Raw genomic sequence first — 25,074 nt, 5'->3', positions numbered from 1 at the left:
TGTTTTAGAGACGAAACAATACGAAAATTTTTGCCGATACAATACTCAATATTCTACCAATCTGAGATAAATGTTCCATGAAGAAACTGAATGGTTTATTCACCCCCTCAATTAATGTATGTCACAAGGTGTTTGCAAAAGGTTTTGCTTATGAAAAAAAGTGCATATATTTACGAAAGGGTGGTACATGGATTAAACCTCCATTTTTATTTAGAAAAAATAACAAAAAGGCAACATTCCTTTGCGTGAAATTAAAAACTAAAATTATCGGCAATTGTACTATTCTACCAATACACCTATCAGCTGATACCAACACAGTTCATCCCACACTGTGGCCGTGTAGTGTAAGGCATCATGCTTTGGGCTAGGGTTACAGGGCACGTTCTAGTTCAAGTCTACGGGGGGGGAACCGTAATAACTTTACTCCTTACGGCCAGTTAACTCTGCCACAGCCAGTCCTAAGCCCGGTTGAAAAGGAGGAAGGTTGGTGTGGAAGGCCTAGAAATATCAATAAACCACACCATAAAACGTACTAACATCAACGCCAGCAGGTGCTCAGGCTTAGATGGTAGCCCCATCAGGGTACTAGGGAGCTGAGGGCTGATAACCAACACTCACCAAAATTTCAATTATTCGAGAAACCAAAGTGAAGCATAGCCGGACTCATCGATCCATGATGACTTTTGGCCTGAAGAGGAAAATAAGAATAGCTACGTGGAATGTCCGTACAATGGAGAAGGACAATTGAGCAGGAGCTGCTGCAACAAGAGAAGACATGGTTGGAGGACAAGATGGAAATGCTTCACGGAGGCCCTATGCTCCACTAGGAGCGACAGGAAATAAGTCAAGTTACGGCCAGTGGACGCTGGCCACCCACCATCATGAGGAAATTGAGGAGCTACGAATGAGTACCGTAGCCTAGTCATGGAAAACCTACAACGACTGGGAGTTTTTCGTGCTGATCACACGTCACCCCATAACTGATTGGATGATCTCCTCAAGGACTGTTGCACCGTGGGTTATTTTTATCCATAATTTTCAAGAGCTATATCCTTACAGGTTCACTTGTACTTGCTGTATGAGGAAACACAATGCCTTTTTTCAAAATGTACGTGCAATTTCACTGTACTGAAAAATCTTGGGCGAAACTGTACCTCCTTTGTTAACTATTTTACAGTACCATTCCTTGCCAATATCCTTTGTAAGTACACCATCGACACCACATACAAGTGTCTTAAGACACACGGACACTATCAAAACATTTCAGATGGAAAAAGAAGGGAGCACTACATTCAGAGTAAGTGCACCATCATTTGAACAATTTTCAGAGGAGTTTTATGTCTAACAAAACTATTCTTGCACATGGGCCTTTGTTACCTTTCTGCTCTTCCTCTAGAAGTAGAAGTAGTAGTCCATCTCTAGAAGCAGATCCTTCACTCTTCATACTTGATATGAATTACTCACAATGGATCAACCTGCAGAAACAGTCACCGTATAAATATCTGTTATTTCTCGATGACAAGTTAACATACATTCTGACCAGCATTTAAAGTTAGTAAATATTTGAGAGAATAACTTGTTTTGCAGAATGCACAGTTCGCTTGTGAAATATAGGCACATCATTGATCATCCCTGTCAAAAATTTACCTTCTTTTATTTTGGTCACACCAATCACTGTGTGCATAAAAGTAAAAAGTGCTCCCTGTGCTTTGCACCATGCCATGAAGACGTATAGGGGGTGTGGAGTTAGGGCCCCACACTTTCTTGAGCCGAAGGTGGGGGTGATGGGATCAGCACCACACCCCTGCCTGCATTTTCCCCCCAGAGTTTCCTCCAGGTACCCACTTTGTAGGACACTGGGTGGGTGTTGGAGCTGCTTGAACAGGTGGAAAAAACCTGGTTCTCCCCTGCTGGGGATCGAACCCGGGTCTCTTGCATGGCAGTCACGGCATGTATAACTGAATATAATTTTAGTCAGGACTGCAGCACCTTTTTTGACTACATTCCCCCTCACTTCAAACACACACTTCTACCAAAAACCAAAACTTTTTATATTTTGATTTTTATGGCACTTTTACCAACAACCATATTTTAGAATTGTGTATTGCGTAGTTGTACACTTATTTCACCGACCATCATTAACTGTTGCAGCAAGAATTTGTCAAACTCTTCCTGAGAATAAACTTTGTAGTACACTGACCAAGTTGTTATCAATGTATTTTAATGAGAGTTGCTGCACTAAACACACTATACATCTCATATAATAGAAAATGTTTTCCAGTAGTAAATGTTGCCATGGCTAGTTTATTATTAAAAGAAATTAATTTCCTGATGCCAACATATCAGAAAATATATTTCAGTTCCATGCAGTAGTGCTTTATATGGCTTTAAATTTTGCTTTTTAGCTATGACCACCTACACAATCAGTTCATCTGTTGCACAGTGTTTATTTTTTATATTCCCAGCTCCAATTTGATTCTTATACTGAACACCGAACTCAAACAAGCACTATATTTTCTTCTGGGAGTTTCATCATTTCTCATACTGCTTTTTAACTCCACAGAATGTAGACACTTAGAATAACCATTCACTTTATTTAACTGAGAAAACACACAATACATGAAGGTTATACACACAATATGAATTTTATCACATTACAAAATGCTTACATTATGACAAACTACACACTTCAATACAGATTCCACACAATGGATGAATGCTCCACAAATAACAATACTGAATTTTTAACTATGAAAAACACAGTGTATACAGATATGAGCAAAATACAAAATTACTACAAATACTATTAAAATTGCAGTACAATATAATGGCTGCACTGCAAAATAAATAAATCCCAGAAAATGAGGTTAAGAGCTGACAAAAGCAGAGTGAGAAATTGTGAAACAGTGTTGCATCAAAATCAAGGGGCCAAGTTTCGATTGTTTAATTCTGAATGTATAATGGTGCACAGGCATTTATTACATGGCTTGATTTCTAATTATGTCAACACATACCAGTACTTTGGTGCCGTAGTGATTACTTACTATATGTTTTGTGGAGAACAAATTTTCCAGCTTCCACTAGCTGCATTCAAATCATAAATTCTCCAGTAACTAACACTTAAATGAACTGCCATTAATATAGGCAGCTGGGCAGAATTGCGCTGGTTCCCAAGCTGTGTGTGGCAACATTAACCAGCCTGCATTGCATAGTTCGAGCGTCAGACCGACCTCTATCTGGAGCATACACTTGTCACCCCTGACCTTTCGAGCAAATACTGTCAGTTTGTATACACATCGATTACAAATACCAACTCTACAACGAGATCTTTCATTTTCTTAAACCTCCGAACACACAGGCTTCTGCCACCTGCCTAATTTCATGGCCATGCGTTTGGTTGCTACAATTTTTTGATTATGAAATTCCCTAACATGATCATATTGTCAATGTACTTTAGTTATCAATCAGATATCTGGACTGCAAGCTTTACTTTGATATTCTTTCTAATATCGAGTATTATAAAAGTGAAAATTTATTACAGAAGTTCGAAGGAACCATAATTTTGCACAGGACTGAGAATCATAAGAACGAAAGAAACAAGTTTATAAACTGAATCTTTTTTGGGAGTGGAATCACAAGAACTGAATCCAGAAGTGGAAGTGAACTGCTTGCTCATTTTGCAACTTTTTCTCTTGCAGACTGCAAAATGCATGTAAATTCCAGACGATCTGCAAAATTCCCTGGCATTTCCCTGTTTCCCAGATGCGTAGTAACCCTGATATTCCATATGAAAATTCAAGCTGGAATGTACAAATTGTCTCTCCTAATAGTTAAAAGCCCGAGACATTTCTTGCCCATCTTCACGGATGACTAAAAAAAGTTCAATTGTAAATTCATTTTCAGAGCATTTTCAAAGAATTAAAATTCTGCTGGCTGTTAAGTATTTCTTCAATTTAAGCGAGTCTAATTTGAGTATCCTCTTATCCTATTCACAATATCTAGGTGATGTTTGAGACCTTAAATAACGCCACTAATATCAAATGAACATACTCACAAGCAAACTGAAGCTCTGTGGTGCATCTTACCAATGGACGATGGCTGCTACCACTTCTCCATCAAACCAGCTTCCACTTGAGGGAGTCCTTGGCGATCCAGCTCAGGGAAAATGGTCCTGGAAAATAGGAACAGTTTTACCTATACACTAACACTTTGCTTTGAAGTATAAAAAAACAGCATTATGGGGGATTATTTTAATATTCCAATTACATGATATGTAAATATGAATATTTTAAGATAAAACCTGGTAGATTTGTTGCAGTATAACAATACACATAGATTAAAAATTTGTAATAAGTCTACAGTATACTATCACGTTCAAGCATTTGTCTTAGTAACCAATTTGTGAGAAACTAACTTGTGAAAAAAAATACTAGGCAAGAAACCTAAACATCTGTTGTTGTGGATAAGTGTTTATATATAAATAAAGCAGTTAGTGCAAATACCACAACTATATTTAATATTCCCTAGACTGTCCAGATTTTTGCATATACAGTGGATTCTCTTTAATTCGAACTTGGATAAATCAAACAGAAGTTTATTTATTCCCCATCTTTAATAGCCCTGTCCAGTTGGCTGCACTTTTTTACACTCAGTGTAGTGCAGGTGTATTCGTGTCAGGGTGGTGCAAGGAAATGACGTTCAACCAAGTAGACGAAAAGCGGTGTTCAAGTTCAGAAGATTCAACAAATGCCTCTCTGCTGGTTTAAATGTTCATTTCATTAGTTAGTACTCACCACGTGACCATACACCACACATACACCGGCCCAGAACGTAATGCAGACACCAAATCAATGAACTAGACGACTCAGTGTTGCACTAACCAATTAGATGCTTCGGTGCAAAGAGAGTAAAACTAGACGGGGGCTAAAGATTTGTTGTTTTTGTTATTTCGAAATTTTGTTGTTTATCCAATTTTCGAATTAAAAAGAGACCACTGTGAGTTTTGATCATGTATTAAAATTATGTTATATGTTTCTTGTAAAATAAACCATGCAAATTACATAAATCTGTTCATCACAGGTAGGGAGAGTAATACTGGTGAATCTCAATCTAGGGACAAAAGAGCAACAGTGCTCAAATGTCTTTGTTAGACTTACAGCAATTGTGTAATGTTATTTCAAAACTTACAATATGAATGCATACACTTTTAGTTTATATGTCCGAATGCCATTTGAAGGAGGAGTGAATGATAATAATGATAAAAAACCAGGCTTTCATGATATAATAATCAGTATTGTTCGATTGAGTATGCCTTTGATTTTTAGTCATGAGTAGAGGCACATATTTTTGGTAAATAAAAAAGCAAAATTTCGGTACAAAAACAGTCGATTTCGGGTTCAAAAGCGGTAAATAAAATAAAATTTCGGTGTTATAGCAGTGAATAATCACATCAAAAGTGCTATATAAAATGACATTTTGGTTTTAAAATTGTGAATATAATCCTAAATTTGATTTAAAAACTGCACTTATTACACAAAATAAACTTATCCCTTCTAATAGCACATTTATGTAGTTACCAGAGTATTAAGTTTATTCCTGTGTAAAGGGGTCCATTTTTGCTTCTCAAATATTTACAGCAGAATTAATCAATTTTCCATGAATTGCATAACTCACAGGATACTTCAGACTTCAGAAAGTGTCGCGTCGGTATATAAACGGTAAATTTCGTGTTTAAGAGCCAATTTCGCATTTTGCAGTTCATTTCGCATTATTTCGTGACAAAACAGGGTAGAAAAATGCACCTCAGACTTTTCAGAAACATGAAAAATGAACATTACAGCATGTTATTTCATATTTCGTAGTTTCGTTAAAAACGAAATTTGCATGCCTCTAGTCATGAGCACTAAAAAGTGACTTTTTTGGTGTTTTCTAAACGACCACTCTCTTCAAAATTCTATAAAAAAATTATGAGAAATTCAAATAAGGGGCAGGTAGAAAGTTTTTAAATACAATTCATAATTTTCAGATTTTTTTAATTGGCCAGAAGAAAAAAAGATATCACTTTTCTTCAAGTTAAGGGGAATAAACAACACAGTTAATAATATAAGATGTAAACGAGTTACTAAAGATATATCTGCGAACATTACTTGTAAATGTTCTATTAATTTCGGTGGCCTCGATCGAGTTCCCAAGTGGATGGTGGCAGAGGCCACCGAAATTAATACAACATTTACAAGTAATGTTCGCAGATATATCTATAGTAACTCGTTTAACTTTTTCTTAGTATTGGGTAGTCCTACAAATGTGACCTTTGTCCTGTTTTGAAGCTCTTTGTAGCGGTCTTTAAAACCCATTATCACTGTAAACTCACATTGTGAAAACTATTTTGTAGATTAATATTCAACAGAGTAGTTATGTGCAACACCACTTTCACTGTCTACAACCTACTCACAGTAACAGCCTGCAGATTCAACACACGTCGTCATCCTCGCAATGATAAAAAAACCAAGGCATACTAAAAAAATTGTTACCATTTATTAATGCAGAATTCAATACTAAATGTTGATGTAACTCATTTTTATGGTTAAGTTTTAACTTGAGTCTAAAACCTGAGTATCGATAATTTTTAATCTGACAGATCACCTACTATGGGATGAAGTTAAATTTAGTTTCAGATTACTGCATTTTTTTATCAACAAATTAACAACATACATTTAAAGAATCAGTTATGCACTAAAAATGCTGACCAAGGCAGAATTTCTTGTAAAATAACACACTACAAACATAACGTTTCCACCCTGTAACAGGGTCTTCTTCAAACAAATGTTCACAAAAAAATCCATAAAGAAACTCTGGAGCTCACCCAGCCTCAAATCAATGGGTACCTAGGGGAAATCCTGAACGGTAAATGCAGCTGGAGCATGGTGTTGATCACATCACCTCCAAAAGTCCAAGATCGAGAATGTGTGGCGCCCCACATCCTCTAAATATGCCTTTATGCCAGGGAGCTATATCCATGAGGACCTTTACCTTTACCAAAAGCTATTGTGTTGAAACAATATATGAAGCTTGTATTTTTCTTTTTGTTAAAGGAGAAGACTTACAATAGTGTTAGAGAGTGTTGACATGCTGCAAAGAATCTGATGATGTGCTTAACTTTTATAAATATATAGCTTCTTATGGAAAAAGCATCAGACTTACCTCAAAGACAGAAGAGCTCAGTCTTGAAATTTCCAAATGATTGATCTGATGGCAACCCATTTCCAGTTGTGTGTACTGATTAACATCACATACCTGAAATGTAAAACACAATCTTAAGCCTCGGCTGGATGTTGAAAGAAAACCAAAATTCGAGGGTGTCGTTGGTTCCGTTCTAACAACAGTACCAAGGGAACACGAGGGAGGCGCTGACGTTGCTTTCAAGAAATTCTCCTTTTTCCCAGCGAGAAATCTCCCATATTCTTACCATCGTTACCCAGTTTCAGCAACCCGACCTCGCTGCTTTTATGATCTTGCAGGGAGGGGGAGAAGGGAATGGTCGTGTCCACTGGCCATTGACAGATGTGCCGGAACCCTGAAGAATAACTGTTTTCCTTTCCTTAGTTGAAAGAAAGCTTACACATCGTCCTTTGAGATCACCAGCCTATGCACTGTGAAGCTGCATGCTTCTTTTTGTTTCCTTCGATACATTCATTTCGTTACAGTAAAATGGCCAACTAACATAGATATGTAGTAAAATACCTAAAATATAAATTCTCCTCTTTGGAATCAGGATTCTGTTGTTACTGTTCTCGTGCAAGAAGCTACACTTTGTGTTATCAGGGCCTCTCCGATGGCGTAGTGGTGACGTCGTCGCCTTGTAATCAAGGGACCACGGATTCAATACCCGGTGGAGGCACCTAGTGGTTCTAGTGGCGTAGCAGCCGCTCCCGCAACCCCGCAATTCGGTGGGGGGAGGTGTAAGGGCCCCACAATGTGCTCTTGAATTTCTTATATAATCGCAGAAATTCTACAGATAGTGTCGCTTATAAAAAAATCGATTTATGAAACAGAAATCTAGTTCCCAGTAACATCACATACGATGTCTGCGATAACAAGCAGTGACATATTATCTCAGCCAGAGGGGCCCCAGTAACTTGGGTCCCCCTCCGAAATGCAGAATTAACTTACTTGCTCGCAGATGTCCATCGATAGGAAAATATCCCTCATCTCATACCTTTGTATCTACGCAGTTGTCGAAAACGTAGTGTAGCGTGTCAATTGTCTAGTTATGAATCCAGTAGAAATATTCAGTTGCTCAACCAGTCGATCCTTATTTTACAATAAACATTAAAATTGTTAATTCTTAACCTTTTAGTTTTACACGTGATATTTAAAATGTAACTTCCCACCAAGTATTTTCAAGGGGAGCCGCAATTCTTTTCATATTGAAATAAGAGCTACACTTGTTACGTTTTACTTCAAAGGGGCCGAAAACCTCAGTTAAAGATGGGACCCATAGTAAATTATCCCTTTGCTATAAAGACCATCATCGCCTCTGCCACGGTATGCAACGCATGACTTAAATGTGACCATTATTTTGTGTAATTTTGTAAGTTCATTTTTCCTACAATTTGGCATTTTGTGGACATTTCTGTCGAACTAGTTCTTATTTTCCAATGTGATACGATTTTTTGATCTGCAGTGTTCGAAGGGAAAATTCCTAGCTGCAAATTTCCTTGTTTGCGTTGAAGATAGAAGGAAGGATCCTTGTGTGGAACAACTTGAAGATGATGCAGTAAGTGAAGGAGAATGATTATGCAAATTCGAGCACTGATGATCTATTATTAAAAAGGTTCTTGTTTCATGAAAAAGTCTTTAAGAAAGTATGATCACTGGTCTATCGAAGAAAGAATGGCAGCGTTAAAATTATGAATAATGATGTTGAGGTCTACTAACCTGTGGCAACCTTCTTTCATTTTGTTGGGAGGGATGGGGGGGGGGGGTTCAGTCCTTCCAAGCTGCATTTCATTGAGTGACAAATTTTCAGTGAATAGAGTTCCTTCGCAGCTTTATTATCTATCACTCAAAAACTAGCGTCCGCAGTTATTTCTTGGTAGCAGATTGAAATTTACCTTGTGATAGGTTACTACAAACAATCTAGATGTCCGGTTCAACCCCCTATACTGAAGGATAAGTTTGTTGCTTGAGTATATTACTCACTCAGTATTAGAAGGCTAATATGAGCGACTCTTACGTTGAATCTTGGCCTGGAGGAACCAGGTGATGGCTTAGGGGCTGAAGGCACATCCACCTCAAAGTCCAAAAGAGGAGTGTTTACTATCTTTTTACAATTCCACCAAAACAGTATTTTTTAATATCTGTGTAATATATGCAACTTCATTAAAAAAAATATTTCAAGCAAAAATACAAAGCATCACGAACAAAATATTTGGCAGCGGGAAGCTTCCCCCTCCCCAAAAAGTGATTCCTGGCTGTGTCGCTGCGTTGAAGTAGAGAAAATATTTCCAGATTCTTCTTCCAGTTATTTTTCAGAGATTCAGACCATTCTGATTTAGTTTCAAGAAGGTACTACAGTGATATAAGTCGATAACAAAAAAATGGGAAGGCATAATATTTGAGGTAAAAGTTAATTTCTTGTACAACGAAGGGGGGAGGGCAGCTAACTAGCTAACTATTGTACCTCCGTCCCACTCTGGCATTATATTTTTTTTACACTAAGGGGACCCCTCAATATTTTACTTGCAGGGGGGAGGGGCCAAGATCTGCGCTACCCCACTGAGTGGCTCGGATCCCACTTTAAAATATACGTCCAGTCCCGATTTGCCTTTCTGTGCTTAAATTGGTCTTAAAACAAGTTTAACAAACAAACGTTTTGCTATCAGTTCACAATCATAATTGGCTGTGCTCTAATAGTTGGAGATATTGATAAGTGTCCAAAATGGATAGATGCACGTAAAGAGTGAGGTCTTTGCTAAATTTCCGGCAACTACTCTTGAAGCATCGATATATTATAAATTGTACATATATAGTCTCCCCACAATAACCAAATATTAGCAAGCAGATGGAGGACTTCCCCTTCCCTTTCAAATACCATTCTGTACATAACCGCCGAACTCGGGACCTCTATTACTCAATATTAGTCTGTTCGATACCCGGTGGAGGCACATGGCACAGTGGTTGGGATCCCACTTTCAACTGTAGGTCAAGTCCCGATTAGCCTTACTGTGCATAAAGTGGACTTAAAACAATAAATCAATCAATCAATCAATCATTCAAGATTAGTCAAAAGTAGGCACGTATCAAGAAATATATTTCGGGGGGAGAGTCCGAACAAAGTCTCGGAAATAATAAATAATAATTATAATATAAATTATGAAATTAAAGTATTCACATTAGATTAATGACATTAATTAAATATGTAAGTTAATTAATAATGTATTATTATTATTACTTGAATAGGCAAAATGACGGTGTAAGAACAGGGATATAACAACACGTATTCTTCATCTAGGTGTAGTTAATATCGCAAAAAAATGAAATGGGAAATGAATGTCAAATATATCAGGGATCGAAGGTTGGATCCAGTAGACGAAAAGTAAATTTCTTGGTTAGTTCCAGTGTGCATAAATCATCTTTGACAGTGGCCTTCACAACCGTATGTTCCAAATATAATCGTTGCCTTCCAATAAGTTCGGCAGAAATAAATAACCTTCGATTATACAACAAATATTAAAAACGTATATTTTTATTATTTAATTTCAGTACTTGTTACCCTCTGGCACTGGTGTACGATGAATTAGATATTATAATTATATTTTCCTATATATTTTCTTTTGGGGGGCTGAACTTGTGAACTTGGATGGTGCATAAACAGTGGCGCAGGAATATTTTTCATCTGTAAGGTACAAAATTCGTCCTCCATATTATATATATATATATATATATATATATATATATATATATATATGTGTGTGTGTGTGTGTGTGTGTGTGTGTGTGTGTGTGTGTGTGTGTGTGTTAGTGTGTGCGTTGGTTTACCCGTGTAAACGAGGACTTCCATGTGTTAACACATCAGCAGTCCGAGGACATTTTTTGCCGACCGTAGATGCGAGGACGTCCTCGGATCGTCTCGACAATATATTCAAGCATCCCAATGCTTTCTCAGTCTGTGGTCCTTTTCCCAGGCGTGGCTCGGAACGTAGGTCTGGTGCCTGTAGCGATATACACACTCACACAAATGTCCCTATATTAACGGTCTGTAGGCATAAGTAACACATCTCGGATTTCACACTCGGCTCTCCTCAAGGTCACGAAAGCCCGCCAAGGGTCCGGGGCGAGAGGGGGTGAAGTCCTCGGACTGAATGTCGCGTGCTCGTCACAGTACTTCTCTACCGCCCCTACCTCCTCTCCACGCAGGGGACAAAGACCTCCCAGGGTGCACCGTGGACATGTGTTTACTATAATTTTCCCTCGCTTCTGGAAAGAAAGCTTCCACCGAGTCCATGCCCTTTCACGCTTGCCTTTTGGTCATGTCGACGAAACCACTAAGAATGACAATTTTCCAGTTTTACTTCTCTTCGTAATCTGTACCATGATTTTTAAAATCATTTTCCCTTTTATACCCTTCTTTGTTTTTCTTTGCTTTTCACTCAGACGCATATGAATTATTCAATTGGATGACACACCAAAGAGGACAAAAACATTCATAACTTACCAGTGGTTTCAACGCTTGATTCGTAGCTCATTAGGGGCGTAACTGCAGGATGGATGGAATGACAAGAGTCAGGGGTCGTGATATGAAGTGAGCCAACCCGCTTTTCTCTCGCTATTTATGTTTCTTTCTTCCCTCCCTTCCTTCCAATAAACCATTTTTAACCATTCAATTAAATACATAGCGCATGAGTTCTAATATCTTACAGAGGAAAATCACTTTCCTACATCCAGTTTTCCGGAAAATTGAAATTAATTAATATAATCTATTTTTGGATATATTATATTTTCAGTAATGTATTTTTCATATGCGTGGCATAGAAATCAATTCAGAACATCTCTTTTGCACGTAAGTGTTGAAAATTCAACGATCTTTCAATTTGCGAACAATTTGTATAAATCAATTGGGGACCTATCTTGAAACATTGGCAGGGGTCTCTAAGTTTGTAGTTAAGCCTCTGTAACTCGTACACTGTACACTTCCATTTCTTCGTGTTCTATATCGTTTTCGTGTTTAGGATTTAATTGTTCTTACTATTCTGCCGACAAATCAGGAAGCCAAAAGCATATATTTTTAGTAATTCTAAAAATTACGCCCTACTGTGACAGTAGATGCTAAACAAGTTGCAGCAGCATTTACAAGGTAAACGCGATACTCCACAGGCCTTTATCAATCGGAAATATCAATATTTAACTCTCATTTCAGATAGACAGACGAGCAGGTCGATATATTATATCCTATTGTAGAAAGTGATACTATTTTTAGTTCATAGAATGTTATCTCTGTATCTGTAATTTATTCCGTTATTTACCTGAAAGAAGGATCGGGCGTGCCAACGAGGACATGTTATCTAATGAAGATTATCAAGGGTCAATCGAGAATATACGAATATATAATGCATCATGTTCGTGTTCAGGAGGTGTTTCAGTATTCTAAATTTCAAAATCAGAAAACTAATAGTTCCGCGATATTCAAACGTTAAAAATAACAGTTGTTGATTTTCGGGGGGGGGGGCGTCATCGGCCTTGGTGAGCGAGAAAGGTGAGAGAGAAATGTTATAGGAGAGCTAAGCTACATTGTGTTCTACAAATACGCAACTATACCATACTAACTGAAATATTCATATTTGTTCGATACCATGTGTAAAGATCAGCGCTCGTACTGGAAAATTGTTAGGTGAGAGAAGTTGTTCTAGCCTTGGGGGTATTCTTTGCATAAAATATTCTATTGAGGAGGGGAATACAACTCCCCAAATACACTTAGAGCATTGGTAAAGATATAATAGCAAACACATTTATATTTATATACGTATATGGATATACACTAACACAGGGTGTCGTTGTGAAACACCGACATCCTTCCACAGCATGTAAACGACATCAATGTGAACGAAATTTTTCGATAACATTTTGTTCGTTGAGGTCTTATTTTGACAGTACGAGCCCTCAAAATATACCACTTTTATCCTGTATGCTTACAGCCATGAATCACATGCCGATGCCACTAACATTTTTTCTATTGTAAAACGACAAAATGTTTAATACGCTACTGACAGACAAGGAAGGATAGCCTCCAGGATATGAATATATCTTAATAAAACTTATAAAATATGTAACGTAAAGGTATCAAACACGTTAAGCAACGTACGTGAATTGAACGAAATTTAAAATCAGCACTGTCAGATTCTCTGCTACCAACAGTCAACAAGGGGGTCCAATAAGGAAAAAAACAGGAAAAGCTGGAAGAAATTTTATTATCTTCATAAAATTGTTCTTAACAATATATTAATTTTGCACGCCTGTACCACCCCAGATTTGGCCGGCATCTTGGAAATTGGCCCTCAAAATAAGTTTTTTTTCCAAATATCTAACTTGGAAAGCATTTAGAGCAAAAGAGGTTATAACAAAAATTAATCTACATACAAATCTCTATAAAAAGGTTCTGTGCATTTTTCTTCTAGGATGCGCTGTTTGGGTGCTAGATGAGCTAGAAATTTTAAGTATTTTTTTCCGCCCCGATTTGAAAGTGCGGAGCTCGTGGAAACATGTTTTACATGAAGTTTTGTGGTAATTCTCTTCTATAATACTAGATTATTTACATTTGTTCTTTCTCATAGAATGTCATTTATGGGTTCAATTGCTTTTATCACTGCATGCAGTACTTACAGGATATAGTTTAGCGTCCCTGAGTACAGGAGATAATATATTTTGTCAAAAATAGAAGATAACTTCAAAGGAACATATTGACTTGGTCCGAAAAGGTTATTTCACAATAAAACGCCCTTGTAATCAAGGGGTTCTGTATTCAATGCCCGGTGGAGGCACATTTCTCAGTGGTTTGGAGCCCAATATAAACTGTAGGTCCAGTCCCGATTGTCTATCTGTGCATAAAGTAAACTTAAAACAACAATTCAAACCACAATAACACGATCAGAAAAGGTTTGGTCTGGGATCTTGTCAGACATGACGATGGAGCCGTCCGTGATGCGCTCCAAGAACAGTTGTGGGAATGGCAGAGGAATGATCAACTCAATGCTAACTAAGTGGATTTTTGGCATGTCTACTAGTTCACAGATAGGCAATTGGGAAACTGTTTGGGAAACCTGATGGTAAGAGACCAGTAGGAAGGCCAAGACGAAGATGGAGGGATAACGTTGCGATGGACCTAAAGGAAATCGGTAAGGATGGGAAAGATTGATCTTGCCCAGGATAGAGACAGATAGAAGGCTTGTGTTGCTGCAGCCATAAACCTTCGGGTTTAAGAAGGCTAGAGAGTTAGTTAGTTAGTTAGTTACCAGTTCACAGATAAAATGGATGAGCTGCATGTCGATGCACGAAAGTCTCGTACATAAAGAGATAAACAAGACTCTCAGTTCTTTTGTCAGTGATTCTCATCTTAGCCACCATTCCCTGCTTTTGATTGATTGTTTTGATTGCATTTGAGTTTTAAGTCCACTTTATACACAATATGGCTAATCGGGACTGGATTAAAGTGGGATTCGAACAACTACAGGTATGTGCCTCCACTGGGTATCGAACCGGGGACCCCTTGATTACAAGGCGACAACATTACCACTACGCCATCGGGGATCCCTGCTTTTGATTGTATAAAGCCAATAGTTACAAGATTAATAGGGAATAAGAAAACCAATCCTTCCAATGCTCATGATGTTGGAATGTCTTCAATGTTGAGCATTTGGCAAATGTCAAGTTTGAACAAAATGAGAGAGATTCACAGAAGCGATCACTTCTGAAGTAAAAATCAGAGATGCGTTGTATCCAGTTTTAATTTAAATAATATTTTACTAAAAAATCAAGATCAATTCAGAGAAAACTTTAAGTACAAACTTGCCCCGTACCCCTTATAGCTGATGAGGTAAGGATGTGGAAAACGAAGAAGTCTTATCTTTATGATCTCTGTGTAGCACTCTCTGAAAGTATCACAACAGACAAGAAACTGCACAGTCTGAGCTTCTTCGCATTATATTCTGTAAAAGCCTTAAAAGGGGCCTTGTAGCTGTAGGAAAATTGGGCTAAAGTGTTCAATGATCTGTGAACATTGCAATATATTCATGTGTTCAAAATCCGACACTGTTCTATCCTCTGTCCTGGGAATCTCTGGAGTAAGGTCGTGTATTACAGTAGAGTAGGGAAGAAAGCGAGTGGGCGGAGCGAAGCAGTACACGCTCCTGTAAACGGCTAATCCTTTCAGTTATTTTCCCACGCCACGCAACCCCGTTTCCTCTCACGTGTTCATTCGTCGAGCCCTCTCGAGTTACTACTTGCGCAGAGACTTGTTTTCATTCGCTGGCTCCATAGATTCCCGGGACAGAGTATAGAAGAGACGGAAGCTAATCTTAAGAGATAAATGCAACTTTTCGAAGCAAGCTGCACGTGTCGCTCCAACTGCGCCGTGTTCTCAATACCGTGCATCGTAGCACGTCTGTTGTTCGCGCTTGCACGGGGAATGTTTTATTATAGACTAACGGTGGACATGTCATCATCACTTCGGTTTGAAATCCCTGGGTAGATTATGGTCTGTAACTTTTGCTTCGATCTGAAAGCTCACGACAACTGTGATGATATTTTTCATATTTATTACAAGAATTCTTGCTGGTAAAAGACAAGGGATGGTTTGGTTTCTAACAGTAGCAAGAAATACAGACATTATATTCATTTGTTTTGTATTAAATACTATAAAATTATTGTTTACGAGTGATTAATATACATATATTACCACTTGAAAATACATTTTCAAGAAAGTCCTTAGAACATTTAGAATAGGTATTTTAGTACCTATGCAAGTTACAGTGCAAAAACGTTTCCTTGTCTTTCTCTCTTGCAAAGTGGAGTGAGGAAAAAAAAAGTAAAATTTCTCGCTCATTTAGCACCCAAAAGGCGCATCCTAGAAGAAAAATGCACAGAACCTTTTTGTAGAGAATTTTATGTAGATTAATTTTTCTCATAACCTCTTTTGCTATGCAATGCTTTCCAAGTGAGATATTTGCAAAAAAAAAAACTATTTTGGTCGCCATTTTTCCAAGATGGCGGCCAAATTTGGGTTGTAGAGGCGTGCAAAATTAATATGTTGTTAAGAACCCTTTCAGGAAAGCAATAAAATTTGTTCCAGTTTTCCCTGATTTCTTTCCTTATTGGACCCCAAAATCATCCCTTGTTGACTGGCCTATGATCCCGCTTCATGTCTTTAGTATGTTGGCATAGATGAATGAATCTGCAGTGCATGGTTACATATACACAAGATAAGAATATTATGGTTTTCGAGGGCTGGTGGACCTGAAATAGGTCCTAAAGTAGCAATAGTTATTACGGAAAATTGTTGTCTTGATATCCTCTACACGCAGCCAAATTTCGTTGATGGTTGAAGGGAAATTGAAAGGGGGTAATAATTACGCAATATTAATAACTAGTGTGCAGATTTTTGCCCATTTGCCTTTTCTATTCTTCTATAACATAACGTAGGCTTCATTGTTTTAAGTTCGTTTCATGGCGTTTCTAGTTCAAGAACGCATTTTCATCCTGCCTATAATTGCCTATTTTTTGGGCTAGTGCCTATTTTGCTTAACCGTGCCTGAAATGCCTATTCTGCAATTTCTGCTTACTTCGGCTTCCCCCCCCCCTTTGACTTACCCTGCATTGAAGAAGGCAAGCCTTTGTTTAAATTGAACTGACTGAAATCTGATATTCGACAGATTTGAGGGAATGTCAGATCTTTGAAAATTCCAAATGTCGCTTAATCAGGGTAAGCAAACTGGAAATAGGTTGTTGACTCGTACTCCGACAAAACCCTGTTTTATTTCAACTGGAAGCTTGTAGGAGTCACAGTACTCATTTGTTTTGTTGTGCTTGTAAAAGGATATAAGGTGGCTACGCTTCAAATTTGTGAAGATATCCTTGGTTTCAAAATACCAAAGGACTAGGCGGCCCAAGGTTCCGCGTGCGATTCCTGTACTCGGTATTTCAGCAATTTCATTTAATGATCCTCCATCCTCATCGTCGCGATTCAGTAAAATGGCGGAAAGCAACGTAAGATAAGAAGCATATGAAATAACGGTTCACAAAGAGTGACAATTTTTTAATGGCAGAATTTTTAGCCAATTTTAGTGCAATTTTTAATTTTTAATTTTAGGATGCCTTTTAAGTGCCTATTTCAGTGCTTTTTAAGTGTATTTTGATCCTTTTGGGCGCCTATTTTTCTGCCTATTTGAGCTATTTCTAGTGCCTACATATCCGCACCCTATTAATAACTATGTGAGTTTTAGTGTATAATTTTACGAAGAATTGAAGGTGTATACATATTCATTTTTCAAAATATAAGGGCCTCGTGCTTCCTAACAACGGCCCTGGCATCGGGCACTGATGTAAGTCAGCCATGTCAAGCTCGCGGCCCGCAGCATCTCTTGATGAGGCTCGCCTTGGCCCTACCTACATTTCATGCATAGAGGACTATATATACAATTGAAGTTATCCCGGTTTTTTCCCTCATAAAGCAAGCGTCGACTCATCGAAACTTCGCCAGATTAACCTATTTCCCTACATTCTTGCATTCCATTAAAAGGGGGAGGAGGCTGCCTATTAAGCAAGTTTATTGACAGGTTGGTTCTGAAGTATAGAAATATCTTGCTGGCTGGTGGAGACGAGCAGGGATACTTTCTGTCGCCAACGAGACAATTGCGAAGGTTTTGCCTTGAAGAAATTTCAGTTTCTGGAAAAGTTTCACACAACCTTGCCGCTGCGTAATACTTGCGGGTAGTAAGAAAATTACTATAGAAGAGGAATGTAGAATTCTTCAAACGAAATAGCAGATTGCATATTTTTGTTGTGAAAAGTGTTGATATTTTGTTTCCTCATAACGTGTATTCACTCAAAAATATTTCTTTGTTACGAAATAAAGTTGTCGACCGCCTTGGTGGAGTGGTTATGTTATCACAGTGTCGCGGTGCGACTCGACTCGAGGGTTCCCAAGTTCGAATCCCGGCCTGGATATGTGTGTTCTTTGTGAGTGCCCTTTCTTCCATTTCATCATATTGTCACGCATCATCGCCGTCGCCGTTAGACAAAAGTGACACAAAAGCGATGCTAGATAACAAAAATCGAAATAAAATCAAAGGCTAAAGTATCAGAATTACAGATGAGGAGAGGATTGGTCACTTAACAAGCTATGTCAAAACGAAAAATTGAAATCATAATTTTAAGTTGTTTTTTTTCTTCAAATAGATGAAAGTATGAACGTCTGTGGGCTTGCTCAGTTAGCTGTATTTACTCGTGGATGCGAGTCTCATCTCAGTGTGACAGAATAACTGCTTGTCATGATTTCCCTCCGTGACACAACAGAAATATTTTCATTGACGTAGAGATCATTTAGCAAAGATACAGTATTCCTTTATCTAAGTTAGTAACATATATATTTTACAATTTACACATACAAGTTATAAGTAACTTAAAACTTGATTAATTTGATTGTTTATTGATTTCTTTATTTTACTTCGCTTTTTGCTTTTGGTTAAACACGAAGATGGGGATGAGCGATGATATGATGAAAGGGACTCTCACAAAAACATTGATGCCCAGGCCGAGATTCGAACACAGGACTCCCAGCGTCGTAGCGCGCTGTGCTAACCACTCTGTCACCGATATCGGCATTGATGAATTTGAAAACAGGGTTCAAGGCTTCAAAGGGGAATTTTCTTATTCGCTAATTCCTTTTCCTTTGATGGTGCGTGTGCACGTTCCGACCTTGAAATGGAACTTTTTTAAATACAACGCAACTCCGCATTGAGAGAGAAATATCATTACAAGGTTAGCGTTTCTAATTTTTCTTATATCTCCCAGAGCAGCATCCTCGAATAAGTCATTTTGATGCTGGAATTTAAGTGATGTTGGAAGCATTTTCCTTTGTGAACACCTGTTCTCCATTATGAAGATAAATGAAAGAGCCCAACGATCAACAATGACTAATACACATTTGTTGCATGCATTAAGAATTTTCCACTCACAAAAAAAAAAAAAATAGTACGGACATTGGGACATTGAGAATCTGGTTTCTAAAACAAAGTGTCCAATCTGTGGGACATGAAACTAGAATTGTCCATCTCTTTTTTTTATTTTTTTGATGTTTTCAGCAATTGTAACCGATGTACGCTTGAAACAAACATAAAAAATACTTTCACTAACTGCCAAAATATACTTCAGTTTGATTTTATTTCAATAAAATATATAACCCCACACCTCCTATACGCCTTCATAGCGTGGGGGAGCACTTTACTTTTTTTCCTTTTTATATAAGAACTAAAATTAAAATATTTTCCTTTACAATTACATACGTGCGTAATTATGGAGTCATTCAGTTCTAATCAGGGTTATTTGTGAAGGGGGATGAGGGAGATTTTTTCCTTCTGGTTGTTGCGTCCTCCTCCGGTTGCTAATTTTTGGCACCTGAGGGTGGGGGTTCTCTATATATATTTTATATAATATACCGATGCTGGAACAGTAATCACTAGAATCCTCCCGCCTGGGCCAACCTCCAAGATATGCGGCCCTACTTACAAACTGAATTTGACATGGTTGATGTGAGTGAAAGTTTCTTTCCTCTTTTGTTCGTGGATTCGCCTCTGGCCTCACCCTCGCCATCCCTGTCGAAGCAAACAATGTTGTTACCCTCGACAAGGGTGAAATCCCAAGAGCAACACACATTGGCCTGGCTTTACGATGGGGGCTTCCACAACAATTGCGCTCAAGGTTACCAGAAGAGTATTCCGAACGAGCCTAGTATTCCAAGGTCTGTGGACCACCCATCCATGTTGATTCAAGAAGTATGTCACCCATGCCAACGGCCATACCACGCATAATGAACGGTCGGAAGAAGGCAAAAACATGGCTGAATATAATTCCAGCGGATATGGTTTTGTTTTATTTTATTTTTACCTACAAAGGATGTTGCGAGGGAAGTTTTCTATTTTCTTCTTCTTGTACAAGTATAGATTTTGAATCGTTTCTCTAATCAACATAAGCAGGAAAACTAAATAGGCAACGGTAAACTGATTTACTAACAAATTAGTAGTCCGTTGGGATATGAAAGACTTGTAGCTTCCATCGTCTGTCCATAAGGGACAATAATATATCTTACATGATCTACTTGTAATGGCACGAAAATTCATTGAATTCAGAACTTGTATTTTTCCGAATATAAAAATGTCTGCCATTACTTTTCCTTGAAAGATCTCTCCTTGAAGCTCTGTTCTCCACACATCCTATACGCCTTTATGGCGCGGTGCAAAGCACAGGGGAGCACTTTACTTTTTTTATTTTTTTATTTACTTCTTATGGACCCTCGTCTAAGAACCAATGACAGATCTTAAATTAAGACTTGATTTTAGATTTTACACTCTCATTCTGTCTTCTTGAAAGTGGATTACGCTAAGAGAAAGTAATTTCCTATTACCTATAGCCTCTACACATTGATTGTCCGCTATTCATCTCCAATGATACGACAATGTCAATTCTATTTTCCAAAGTTGTAGTAACTATTGCAAACACTGTGATGCTAGTTGCATCAGCTTACGAAGTCCTCCCCCCCACTCGCTCCCCAATTCTTAAATCAATAACAGGATCGATGCCAGAAGGCATAATGTCATGTAATCAAATATTCGGAAGCATATTAAGATAATATGATGTAAGGTGTCTAAGACAATGTAACCATTTATTGTATTAAGGGTAATTCAAATAATACAAGGAAAGAAGATACCTGTTTGAGTATCTGAGACTCCAAGGGTGATCGATATGAATGTTATGGTTGGATTGTAACAAGCCACCAAGGTAATTAAAGTGACTAAGAGAAAGGTTCAATTAAATTTTGGTAGTTAAACATTAAAATTGTAAAGAGGTGTAACAGTTTTCAAACCACATGAACCAGTGGCTAAGTCAGGAATAAATTACCAGAGCGGCCAAGAGAGGACCAGAACGGCAAGTGAAGGGGAGGGGGCACAAAAAATATAGTAAAAAGTCTATTTTTTTGGCTTCTCTACCTTCATGCAGGACTGTGGGATATGTGTAAATACATCCCCGGTGCATTGAAACGTGCCCCAGACGCACATGAGACAGAGGATAGGGCTCCACATATTCTCGGCCATTGCCACAGTGGACATTTTTGCTCCACATAATTTATTATTTATTTGAATTTAATCTTTCCATATTTTCACAATTATATTTAATATTCTTCCACTGTTTTTAGTGCAACAACAACATGACATCCACTTCAAACTAGCTACTTTTACTTCATTTGGGAGGAGCTGCATATCCATTAGGTGGACCGAAAGTTTACTGATGCGAACGATAGACGGGAGGGGAGGGAAGGGTGTCTGAATATATTTTTTTCATGGGAGTGAAACGTTGCAATCAGACATATTAGCCGATCTATTTTGATTTCCAAGGAGTTCAAGGCAAATAATACATAAAAACATACTCCGGTTAAGGATCACCATCATTATTATTGTACGTGCACGAACAAATAAATAAATAACGGTATTCTTTGTTTCAGCAATAATAGGGCAAGTAATGCATATTAAGTTGATATGAGTCAGAAACATTTGTATTGTGAGAGCAGCGAGCAAAGAGACAAAAATATTAATGTATTGCTGTACTAATACTTTCAAAGTAATAGGAGGTTCCCTCACAAAGGTTTGTATTGCGAGAGGAGTAAGCACAAGCAAATTTGCTGAATTTAGAGTACATTACTGATCTGCTATCATATCTACATGAAATACCGAGCTTCCAATCTATGGTAGCAATTACATCCACGGTTTTCTTAAAGTTACTTTGATCTACGCTGCGAGTTTTGAGTCAGGAAAAGTGGGGTGGGGGTGGGGGGTGGGGATAGGAGGTAGACGTGTGTCTGGCGGTTTGTGGCCAACCCTGGCCACCCCTTGGCGTTGCCACTGATATGAACACTACGCCACCCCTCCCAAATACACTTATCGCTCACCGAGAATACACATACTTAACATGCTATCATTACGCATCGTTCATGCACCAGCAAAGTAGCAAATACAGTTAAGAAGTGCAATTTTACATCACAAATTGCACAAGGAACGTTTCTCCAAAAGTAAATAAAATACCAGAGCATTTCATCCAAAATTATCCATCACTGGTTCGGAAGAAACAAGATAAAAGAAAGGGACTTCGGTCCCGAGGTAACACCATTTCCGATGAGCGTCGTACCAGGCTGCACAGCATAATTCTCAGCAACATATTAGGCACATTACTCTTCACTCTGAAACTTTTCTTCCACACTTTAGTACTAGACCTTTCTCGACCTTAGTTGACTGATTGACTGGGTTGGTCTTTTAAGTTCACTTTATACACAGTAAGGTTAATCGGGACTGGACCTACAGTTTAAAGTAGGATCCGAACCACTATGTGCCTCCAGTGGGTATCGAACCCGGGACGTCTTGATTATAAGGCTACTTGGATTGGATTGATTTGGTGTTTTAAGTCCACTTTTTGCACAGTAAGGCTAATCTGGACTGGACCTACAGTTTAAAGTGGGATCCAAACCACTACGTGCCTCCACCGGATATCTAACCCGGGACCCCTTGATTACAAGGCGAGGACGCTACCACTCCGCCATTGTGAGGCCCTCTCGTCCTTAGTGATAGACAACAATTCTTGACTACAAGAATAATTTCTTCTGGACTTTCTTGACCTACTTGTTGATTTCTTGACTTTTTCTTGACATTGTTGACTGGTAGACACCCTGTAAATACTCGGAAAAAGCCGGAGTGGTAAATGCAAAAAAAAAAAAGGTAAAGGTAAAGTGTTCCCCTGTGCATAGCACTATGCCATGAAGGCGTATAGGGGGTGTGGGGGTAACGCCTCACACTTTCTATGCAAGCCCCATAAAATGACCCGCAGTTGCCATTCTTTATAACATTGGGTTCTAAGTTAAGAAAATATCTGAAATTCTCCTTTCCATGTATTATGATATTAATGCATCATACTCGCTATTTTCAATCTGTTATTTACTGATTTCAATACGCAAATACATAATAACAAATATAATAGTAATAACACGACAAATTATCCCTACAAGTTTGCGCCACTGAAAGCATCCAGTTATTAATTTCCAGCCCCTCCCGAAAAAAAAATCCTGCGTACGCCAGTGCTTACAGTACATTTAAACCATTCGTTGTTACAAAATGGAGGTTTACCTCTCTACTCTTCTAAACTACGCATTTTCGTCTCAAAGTTTGTTACTAATTTATATTCCAAGCAACATGCTAAACTTCGAATAAGACAAAAGTACTGTAGTTCCATTGCTTCACAAACGTCTGAAGTCCGTGTGTTATTTTTTAAAAAATAATTTGCATTGTTTCTAAATGATCAAAACAATATACAACATACATTGAAAATTATAATATAAAATTTGAACAGGTTGATTATTTTTCCGCCTCCGTTACGATGTCATGAGTGTAGCAGGCTTCGACGCCAGAGGTTCTCTGTCATGTTGGAATCCTGGGGGAGGTATTGGATTTGTGTCTATTTAATGATGTTTTTCATCGCTTCATCATTCATCCTCAGCTTGCGATTATCCCAGTCCTTTTTCGCTTGAAGCGGGCGACAAAGGCAGTGGAAGGACAGACGAGATGTCTTTCGGGGGGAATGGTTGGCAAAGGGACAAGTTTAGTGATGACAGTTTTATGAGGGTCGCGTCAGCCCCAGGTTTCCATTGCCGAAATACTATATACAACACCTTAGCTGTTTCCTGCGTGCGCTTGCTGTCATGGTCATCAATCATCAACCTGATTTCCTGCATTTGCAATATATCATAATATTATATAAAGAAAAAACAATTTGAAAGCTCATTCAGTACACAATTGAATCGTTTATTTAACAAACCGCCTATCGACCACTTTTGGCCAAAACGACATTTTTACAGTTTCATTTAGCCCTTACCAAGATGCATCATTTGATGTATCACTTGCATCACTTGCTCATATAACCGCATCCGTAACGAAGGCAAGTGGCCTTGAAATATCCGTTTACTGCAGAAACCCCTCAGGCGCCGCAACATAGAGGGTTTCTAGAGTAAAGATGTAACTCAGTTGGTACCAACTGATTCAATCGGACGTTCCGTACGGTTGGCAATACTACGTACATTGTATCCAAGAACAAGTGTTCTCCTGTGGAGAGGTGTGTTTAACATTGTCGTGAATTCAGTGGCGTGCCCAAGGGGAAGGGGGGGTTGGTGGAGGTCATGCCCACCCCTTTTGGCCCAGCATTCAAGAATAAAAGAACATCAAACGCAGGAAAAGATGGCAAAATGAAGGCTGGCAACTAAACAAATGTATATAGAAAATCCTGAGCACGCCACTGCGTGAATTGTTGCCTGACAAAGTTTATCTTCAGCTAAATTCACCAAAAGCCAACAGGAAAGGTCCCATAATCAGGAAGAAACTGGACGATATTCGTAAGTTGCTGGATTACACACGAGAGAGAATATGACAACTTCTACTACAACATTCTGCTGTGGCCAACAACACATGCTGAATGATTCAACTTGGTCTAGGACAGTGGCGTAGCAGCCGCCCCCGCAAAAACCCCGCAATGCTGGGGGGGGGGGGGGTGCGAGTTATAGGGGTCCCACTATATAATCCCGGAAATTCAGCAGTTACTGTCGCTTATTTAAAAAATGGATTTACGAAACAGAAAGTTGGTTCCCAGTAACATATCATATGACGACATCTGCGATAATAAGCAGAGGGGCTCGGGCAACTTGACATTATGGGTCTCTTCCGAAAATCAGAATTAAGTTACTTGCTCATAGATGGCAATCGGTAGGAATATTATC

General features: G+C 38.4%; 1 long non-coding RNA gene across 1 annotated transcript in view; it reads right to left on the bottom strand.

The window, feature by feature from the left end:
- Positions 1-1,374: 1,374 nt before the first annotated feature.
- Positions 1,375-25,074, bottom strand: part of LOC146004936 (uncharacterized) — a 42,261-nt gene continuing 18,561 nt past the window's right edge. The window contains exons 2-4 of the long non-coding RNA XR_014443973.1: positions 7,201-7,293; positions 4,055-4,171; positions 1,375-1,475 (exon numbers count right to left, since the gene is read on the bottom strand). This is a non-coding gene — a long non-coding RNA (uncharacterized LOC146004936). The remainder of the gene's footprint in view (positions 1,476-4,054; positions 4,172-7,200; positions 7,294-25,074) is intronic.

The sequence above is a fragment of the Lepisma saccharinum genome, chromosome 22 (assembly GCF_977018435.1).
Source record: "Lepisma saccharinum chromosome 22, izLepSacc3.1, whole genome shotgun sequence".
NCBI classification, from domain to species: domain Eukaryota; kingdom Metazoa; phylum Arthropoda; class Insecta; order Zygentoma; family Lepismatidae; genus Lepisma; species Lepisma saccharinum.
This window is presented reverse-complemented; position numbering and strand designations above follow the sequence as displayed.